Consider the following 10,391-nt stretch of genomic DNA (forward strand, 5'->3'; position numbering starts at 1 on the left):
AGTAAATAAAAGTTGTCTGAAATTAATAAATTCTGTGTTATAAGCTTATTTCTGAAATCTGTAGAAAAAAGGAAAAAATGGCCGCCATCTTGGAAAATGGCCGCCAAAATCGTATTTAGCTGGGCATATGAAATGTCCATCACATGAAATTATACAGCTGAGACATCAAGCTAGCTGAAAATCACATTGGTAATTTGTCCCTCTTTTTGGTAGTCAAATTTTCTCTGGCTCATGGACTAGAGGTGTTAATTGAAATTTATAGATAGCGCTGGAGATTAAGGGTCCTGACCGGAGGGGCTTATGATAAGAGGGGATACGCCGAATGTTTGCTGAATATATTAAACAGACAAAGGGCATAGAATTTCGGTGCACTTGGAAACATATTGAACCAGTTAGGTATTTAGATAAATGAAATGTAAAATAAAAGTTTTGAAATGGTTTGCACTATTTTAAATAAAAGTATTGAAATGGTTTGCACCTTAACAGTACCGTCCCCAAACACAGAAGCATGATGACCCCTTTATCATGTCAATACATAGAGATTACTACACGAGTAAATAAATAAACTTATACGTCTTTCCCCGTGGTAAAATTATACTCACTTATACTAAAAAGCGCCAATATAATTATAAAAAAAAGGAAACAAATGTTGCAAAATGCATCGCACTATTTTGTATGCGCGCAATGATCCATTGTTCACATTCGTTGTACGGTTCGCGTGATGACAGCCCCTCCCACCCCAACGCCGCTGCAACGACTTACTACGATCTACTACAACTGATTATATAAAAAAACGAGAATGGGTTTGGGAGATGCCACGCCAGTAGAATGGGCAAAATGTTTTTGCTGTTTAGAGTCTAATCGGTGGCTCACTCCCTGGCCGCGTACCAAGCGCCTACTCACCTTATACGAACCAATATCGAGATTTAGAACCACTTCAACATATAAAACCGTCTAATTCAGTTGCTATTACGAATTAAATCGAACGTAACTGACTGAACGTACCTCCTTTAACGGTGATTCAACAGCCCTCAAGCTGCAGTCTTCTACCCTGACATACTAGATGGGATATCAATTTCCGACTAGCTTTGTGTGCGAAGCCAACAATCCAAGGCAACTAGGGCACGTCACTACACAACCCGTGCACAGAAAAACATTAACACAACCAGGGCATGACTGACAGTTTGACTTCACTATACAGCCCGGGTACAGAGACATACTAACACAACCAGGGCATGACTGACAGTTTGACTTCACTATACAGCCCGGGTACGGAGACACACTAACACAATCAGGGCATGACTGACAGTGCGACATCACTACACAGCCCGGGTGCCGAGACACACTTACACAACCAGGGCATGACTGACAGTGCGACATCACTACACAGCCCGTGTACGGAGACACACTAACACAACCAGGGCATGACTGAGAGTATGACGTCACTACACGGCCCGGGTATGGAGACACACTAACACAACCAGGGCATGACTGACAGTGCGACATCACTACACAGCCCGGGTACGGAGACACACTAACACAACCAGGGCATGACTGACAGTGTGACATCACTACACGGCCCGGGTATGGAGACACACTAACACAACCAGGGCATGACTGACAGTGCGACATCACTACACAGCCCGTGTACGGAGACACACTAACACAACCAGGGCATGACTGAGAGTATGACGTCACTACACGGCCCGGGTACGGAGACACACTAACACAATCAGGGCATGACTGACAGTGTGACGTCACTACACGGCCCGGGTACGGAGACACACTAACACAACCAGGGCATGACTGACAGTGCGACGTCACTACACGGCCCGGGTACGGAAACACACTAACACAATCAGGGCATGACTGACAGTGCGACATCACTACACCGCCCGGGTACGGAGACACAGTAACACAATCAGGGCATGACTGACAGTGCGACATCACTACACAGCCCGGGTACGGAGACACACTAACACAACCAGGGCAAGACTGACAGTGTACGGAGACACACTAACACAACTAGGGTGAGACTGACAGTGTACGGAGACACACTTACACAACCAGGGCATGACTGACAGTTTGACTTCACTACACAGCCCGGGTACGGAGACACACTAACACAACCAGGGCAAGACTGACAGTGTGACATCACAACACGGCCCGGGTACGGAGACACACTAACACAATCAGGGCATGACTGACAGTGTGACGTCACTACACAGCCCGGGTACGAAGACACACTAACACAACCAGAGCATGACTGACAGTGTGACATCACTACACGGCCCGGGTCCGGAGACACACTAACACAACCATGACTGACAGTGTGACGTCACTACACAGCCCGGGTACGGAGACACACTAACACAACCATGACTGACAGTGTGACATCACTACACGGCCCGGGTACGGAGACACACTAACACAATCAGGGCATGACTGACAGTGTGACATCACTACACAGCCCGGGTACGGAGACACACTAACACAATCATGACTGACAGTGTGAGGTCACTACACAGCCCGGGTACGGAGACACACTAACACAACCATGACTGACAGTGTGACGTCACTACACAGCCCGGGTACGGAGACACACTAACACAACCATGACTGACAGTGTGACATCACTACACGGCTTGGGTACGGAGACACACTAACACAACCATGACTGACAGTGTGACGTCACTACACAGCCCGGGTACGGAAACACACTAACACAACCATGACTGACAGTGTGACGTCACTACACGGCTTGGGTCCGGAGACACACTAACACAACCAGGGCAAGACTGACAGTGTGACGTCACTACACAGCCCGGGTACGGAAACACACTAACACAACCATGACTGACAGTGTGACGTCACTACACAGCCCGGGTACGGAGACACACTAACACAACCATGACTGACAGTGTGACGTCACTACACAGCCCGGGTACGGAGACACACTAACACAACCATGACTGACAGTGTGACGTCACTACACAGCCCGGGTACGGAGACACACTAACACAACCATGACTGACAGTGTGACGTCACTACACGGCTTGGGTACGGAGACAAACTAACACAATCAGGGCATGACTGACAGTGCGACATCACTACACGGCTTGGGTACGGAGACACACTAACACAACCATGACTGACAGTGTGACGTCACTACACAGCCCGGGTACGGAGACACACTAACACAACCATGACTGACAGTGTGACGTCACTACACGGCCCGGGTACGGAAACACACTAACACAACCATGACTGACAGTGTGACGTCACTACACAGCCCGGGTATGGAAACACACTAACACAACCATGACTGACTAACACAACCAGGACTGACAGTGTGACGTCACTACACGGCCCGGGTACGGAGACACACTAACACAACCAGGGCATGACTGACAGTGTGACGTCACTACACAGCCCTGCTAGGGAGATACACCTACACAATCACTATTGTAGCAATGTACTAAATCTTTGTATTGAATGAATATACTGAATCTCTATTGAATCACTTATTTTTATAGTATTGAATCACTGCTGAATCAATGTATAGATTCTCTGTAATGAATCAATACTGAATATATGTATTGAATCACTACTGGATCAATGTCCTAAATCCCTATTGAATCAATATTGAATATCTGTACTGAATCTCTTTTGAATCAATACTTAATATCTGTATTGAATCAATGTACCGATTCTCTATTGAATCAAAACTAAATATCTGTATTGAATCAATGTACTGAATCTCTATTGAATCAATACTTTATATCTGTATTGAATCAATGTACTGAATCTCTATTGAATCAATACTTAATATCTGTATTGAATAAATGTACTGATTCTGTAATGAATCAATACTTAATATCTGTATTGAATCAATTTACTGAATCTCTATTGAATCAATACTTTATATCTGTATTGAATTAATGTACTGAATCTCTTTTGAATCAATGCTTAATATCTGTATTGAATCAATGAACTGAATCTCTATTGAATCAATACTTAATATCTGTATTGAATCAATGTACCGATTCTCTATTGAATCAAAACTAAATATCTGTATTGAATCAATTTACTGAATCTCTATTGAATCAATACTTAATATCTGTATTGAATCAATGTACTGAATCTCTATTGAATCAATACTTAATATCTGTATTGAATCAATTTACTGATTCTCTATTGAATCAATACTTAATATTTGTATTGAATCAATTTACTGAATCTCTATTGAATCAATACTTTATATCAGTATTGAACCAATGTACTGAATCTCTATTGAATCAATACTTAATATCTGTATTGAATCAATGTACTGATTCTCTATTGAATCAATACTTAATATTTGTATTGAATCAATGTACTGATTCTCTATTGAATCAATACTTTATATCAGTATTGAATCAATGTACTGAATCTCTATTGAATCAATGCTTAATATCTGTATTGAATCAATGTACTGATTCTCTATTGAATCAATACTTAATATCTGTATTGTATCAATGTACTGAATCTGTATTGAATCAAAACTAAATTGGTTGGTTGGTTGGTTTGTTGTTTAACGCCGCACTCCAATATTCCAGCTATATGACGGCGGTCTGTAAATAATCGAGTCTGGACCACACAATCCAGTGACTGACATCATGAGCATCGATCCACGCAATTGGGATCGATGGCATGCATCAACCAAGTCAGTGAGCCTGACCACCCGATCCTGTTAGTCGCCTTTTACGACAAGCATAGTCGCCTTTTACGGCAAGCATGGGTTGCTGAAGACCTATTTTACCTCGGATCTTCACAGGTATCTGTATTGACTCAATGTACTGTATGTCTATTGAATCAATACTAAATATCTTTATTGAATCAATGTCCTGCATTTCTATAATGCATTTATGAAACTTCGCAATCAGTGTATTAACTTTGTACACAATGAATGTACTCAGTTACTTTTGCAGAATAAATGTACAGATCACGGTACTGAATCAGTTATTGAATCAGTTATTGAATCATTTATTGAATCAGTTATTGAATCATTTATTGAAACATTTATTGAATCAGTTATTGAATCAGTTATTGAATCATTTATTGAATCATTTATTGAAACATTTATTGAATCAGTTATTGAATCATTTATTGAATCATTTATTGAATCATTAATTAAATCAGTGTTGTTAGTGTTGTTTATGCTGCAATCAGCAATATTCAGGCGTTGTAATTGTGGCCTGTCAATAAACATATCTGGCCAGGGACTGCAAGCAATGATAACCTGTTCATTCAAAACTATTTTCCAAGTAGGGCATTGGGGTAGCCTCGTGGTTAAGCCTTTGCCTGTCACGCCGAAGACCCGGGTTCGATTCCTGACATTGGTACAATGTGTGAAGCCCATTTCTGGTGTCCCCCGCTGTGATAATGCATGAATATTGCTAAAAGCGGCGTAAAACCATATTCACTCATTCCAACACACTATTCTTACAAAAATGGCCTCCATTGTACGGCAGACATGGGAAGAGACAAGAGACATTGCAAACGATGTATCAAAATATCAGTGTTTGCCATTGTTTGCCCTACATTTGTCCTATGTAGACGTTGATTACCAAGGATTAGAGTTACTTCCCTTTGGTTTGAATTGCAACAGGGAGAAAAATGGCCGACTTTGACATTGTTGGTAATATCTCATTTCTATTACATTGATTAATGTAATTATGAAGCCTTAAAGTTGGTTCAATACTATCACGATACTATTGCAATAGTTGACAACTGTCACGATAGTGTCGAGTACTATTGCATTACAATCGCAATGGTGAAAGTAGCCCAGATAGTCGCTCCTAATCTAACCCTGACTTTTCCACACAACATTGATCTCTGAACACACTCACTACCTCTAAGCTTAATGTACCATACTACATCACCAAACCTTGTGGTATGTGTAATTTGTCATGCTTTAATTTCTTGGGATTAATGTCAATAAACTGTGGGTACTTCTAGATGATGTGGGGGCGGTCGGGTAGCCTAATTGTTAAAGTGTTAGCTCGTCACGCTGAAGACCCGGGTTCAATTCCCGACATGGGTACAATGTGTGAAGCCCATTTCTGGTGTCCCCCCGCCGTGATATTGCTGGAATATTGCTAAAAGCAGCGTTAAACCATACTCACTCACTCTAGATGATGTGTACATGTTCCAATTACGTTTTACCAGAGACCGTATAATAGATTATATTATATTATATGATCTCTGGTATTACAGCTATACATATGTAATTTGAGCAAAATCAGGACCCAGTCGTCAAGAGATCTGAGATTTTATGTATCTAGACTAGTTTATGCATCTATGTTTCAACTTTGATAAATTAATGGGACCAGGATTCTACCTGGTTGTCTGGTGCAACTACCTCTTCATGTCAATGTGCGCTTGGTGCAAGTTGAACAAAGTTACTTAAGTTCCTGTTGAACTCAAGTGACTAGGGAACTTTCTATCCTTGTTCCCGACTGAAATATTCTTCTGAATACTAATTGTGATTTAAGTTGTAAAACAAAAGCAGAGAGTTACATCGACACTTTATTTCAGACTAGTTCGGCACAGCAATTCCAATTTTACAAATAAAGTGGCTGAGAAACAGAAATATACATCACACAATAGACACAGTTGTAGACCTTTGCAAATACATTATATACAAACTTCAGCGACATGCAAGACATGAAACAAATTAGAAATCACAATCAACAAGACTGAACGGCTGTGATAAAACATCCTCAGATTCTTCACATTACCGTATTCGGCGTAATAAGCGCCCAGGGCCCTCTCAAAATTAGAAATGGGGGACTCTTATTAGAATATTATTTTGGTGAAAAAAACAGAGTTGAAAGATAAATTTTGTGGTTTATGCTGACAGCCTGAAATGTTTATATACGACAGATATATTTTTCCAGAATTTAATTGCCCATAATTGAGGGTGCATATTACACACGAGTGCGTATTATACACGAATAAATAGGTCTTGTGTACATTGATCAATCAGAAGGGGTGATAATTGGGATTGTTCACTAGCCAATATATTAGCAAATATCGTCATGGGCTCTTATTAGAGCGGGGCGCTTATTACGTCGAATATGGTACTATAACTAATCAGTCAGGCCATGACGGATCAACGATAGTAATGTGAAAGAATCGGGTGTTCTTTAACTTCTTTTGAGCAGTATATGTCAAGAGGGAAAATATACTGTAAATCGCGAAATGGATGCATCACCAAATTCAAGTGGGTGCCAACCCTTAGTTTAAAATGTGTCATGAAGTTAATGCAACGAACCAAGCCATTGACTGTTAAAAACAAATCATCAAACAACTTAAACACTATTAGTGAGCGAGTATTGTTTTACGCCGCTTCTAGCAATATTCCAGCAATATCACAGTGGGGACACCAGAAATGGCCTTCACACATTGTAGGCTATCAATGTCGGGAATCGAACCCAGAATGTTTGGTGTGATGGCTTCCCTCAAAACTGTGTACCTGTACGTCCAATTCCACATGGCACAAGAAAAAATGAGCATCATTAACAATAAATATGTTTTTGTGAGATGTTGACAAATTTAAGTAAATTTGAAGTGCAGATTCATAAAAGGAATTAACAATGTGACAACTTTTCATGATGATTACTTAGAAAATTTATCAGTGCTTACAAATGATTACGTTTTTTTTAAAAAAGAGAATATTGGTTCAGCTTTTAAAAAAAAAAGTGAAATTTAATCATGGTTTTCATTTCAAATTTCAAATTAAGCGACCTAAGTTTAAAAGTTGGCCAAAATAACATATACTACTCAAAAGAAGTTAAAGAAAACCCAATTATTTTATATGACTACACACAGCCTTCCAGCTGTTGGTGATCTCTGACTTGTTTTAAGTAGTATAGTGAAGCATCCCAGGTTCTAGGTAGTCGTGGCACCTTATCAGAAGTTTTAGACATGCCGGTATCAATATCATCTGTTTGTTGTGTAACGCCGCACTCAGCACTTTTCAAGCATTATGAGTGAGTGAGTGAGAATTGTTCTACGCCGCTTGTAGCAATATTCCAGCAATATCTCGGCAGGGGACACCAGAAATGGGCTTCACACATTGTACCCATGTCGGGAATCGAACCCGGGTCTTCGACATGACGAGCGAACGCTTTAACCACTAGGCTACCCGACCACCCCTAAAGCATTATGAATTTCTGGTGTCCCCCACCTTGATATTGCTGGAATATTGCTAAAAGCGGCGTAAAACAATACTCACTCACTCAAGCATTATGACCTTCACATGTAAATAATCGAGTCTGTGTGTATAATAGACCACAAGGGACCAAACATATGATAGTCTTGGGGACCTGGGATTTTTTTCAAAATTGCAAAAACATATTTGGCCTCAATCTTAACACACAAAAATACATGTTTCCTAGACATGTCAGACATGGAAAAAATGTGGGGGAAAATATATTAAAAATAAATTCAATTGCTAGGCTCCTCCTTTCAAAGCATTTGTTGGTGTGTTTTTTTTTATAATTGAAACAAGCCAAGGGAATATCTACATTTTCAGACACTAGACTGTCCAAAGTCTTGTAGACTTACAACGGAGGTTTTGTATAAATATGTTTCAGGGTCTGTAGTAGTCTGTCTCAAAGTCCCTGAACCATATTATTTTCTATTCTGCCCAGCCCTTACTGTAATGCTATAGCCCTAAATAAAGCAAGTCTAGATTTTCCTCAGGTCTGAATCTCCCATTTCACTGGGGCTCCTTTTCAATTTAAATGTAGTTACTTGTTTCTATCAAAATTATATATTTTCTGACATGAAGCATTAATTTAGGTTTGAAGGAGAGACTTGGGAGCGTCCATTTCATGATAAATAGGTCTTTTGTCTCCCATTTCATCAAGAATCTGATTGACTGAAGTTTAGATACGACCAATTTTACACGAGTGAGAGAGTGAGTTGGGTTTAACGCCGCTTTTAAACAGTATTCCAGTTATATCTCGGCATGTCAGCTTAATGTGGGAGGAAAGCCCGATGTGATGCAGGTCTTAGACGTTTACCACTTCGGTGAAACCCACGAGCACGGGTATGGTGCTGACAAACCTAGAAACATAATCGGGGCGAACCGGGATTCGAACCCACGATCATAGGTTTCTGGCGTGCCAAAGGGACGCAACCCTGCACAGCGAATTGCGGCGCCTTAGACGACTGGGCCACCCGTGCCCCCAATTTTACATGATGATAAATTAACCTAGTATTTTTGGAACTGTAAATCTGGAGTGATAGTGACAGAGATCAGGATTAGTCAAGACAGGTTCCACTGCATATCCGCAGATGTTCGAACTAACAAGTATTCACTGTAAAAGGCCTCCCTTAACACAATATCACAATCAACACATCTATCAAAAAAACAAAATTTGAAAAACATAGAGTACACAAGTCTTTGAATGGCATTTAGAAGTGATACACATAAGGAAGAGAATATATGGATGTCAACTTCTTTATTATGAGGAACACAACGTTTCGGAGTATATGCTTACTCCTTCATCAGGTGAATGAATGCTATGAGGCAGAGAGCATATATATGTACATGTAGGGCAACAAAAGTAATACCGTATTCGACGTAATAAGCGCTCAGGGCGCTCTCAAAATTAGAACTAGGGGCTCTTATTAGAATATAATTTTGGTGAGATTAAAAACGAGGTTGAAAGATTGAAAATTTTGTGATTTATGCTGACAGCCTGAAATGATATAAAAGAAGAATGTGTGTGTGTTATACACGATAGATATGTTTTCGAGAATTTAATTGCCCATAATTAAGGGTGCATATAACAAACGAGTGCGTATTATACACGAATAAATAAGTCTTGTGTACATTGATCAATCGAAAGGGTGCTAACTGGGATTTTTTACTAGCCAATATATTAGCAAATATCGCCGTGGGCGCTTATTAGAGCGGGGCGCTTATTACGTCGAATACGGTAAGATAACAAAAGGTGGAAATATACAAGGAAGGGAACCAGATAATTAAATCTGATGGGTGATTAGCTAAAGACAATTACTGTAGGGTGTTGGCTTCTTTTGTCTTTTGCTAATAAGGCCAACATTTTTAATTCCAATTTGGGAATTTATGACTGACATTTTGTACAGACTTGGGGCCGAATATCGGTCCCTGAGCAGGACCTGGATAGGCGTCATATTCTTGACACACAAAAGGGCACTGGTATAGGATGTTCTATGATTGGTAAAACTGTGCTCGTCCTGATAGTATTATTCAATCAGATCAGTTTAATGTTTGCTGTTGTGCAGTAAGGCAAAGATGGAACAAATATGGTGGCAATCAGATGGAGTTATTCCAAAAATGCATGTTGAAAATC

General features: G+C 40.2%; 1 protein-coding gene across 1 annotated transcript in view; it reads right to left on the minus strand.

Moving 5' to 3' along the window:
• The window catches only part of LOC124129585 (ribosyldihydronicotinamide dehydrogenase [quinone]-like), a 45,670-nt gene extending 44,590 nt beyond the window's left edge, over positions 1-1,080 (minus strand). Inside the window, exon 1 of the mRNA XM_048398185.1 lies at positions 1,006-1,080. The gene's annotated coding sequence lies outside the window, so the exon portion shown is untranslated. The remainder of the gene's footprint in view (positions 1-1,005) is intronic.
• Positions 1,081-10,391: the final 9,311 nt, after the last annotated feature.

The sequence above is a fragment of the Haliotis rufescens genome, unplaced genomic scaffold (genome assembly GCF_023055435.1).
Source record: "Haliotis rufescens isolate VD_foot unplaced genomic scaffold, xgHalRufe1.0.p SCAF_18, whole genome shotgun sequence".
Lineage (NCBI taxonomy): Eukaryota > Metazoa > Mollusca > Gastropoda > Lepetellida > Haliotidae > Haliotis > Haliotis rufescens.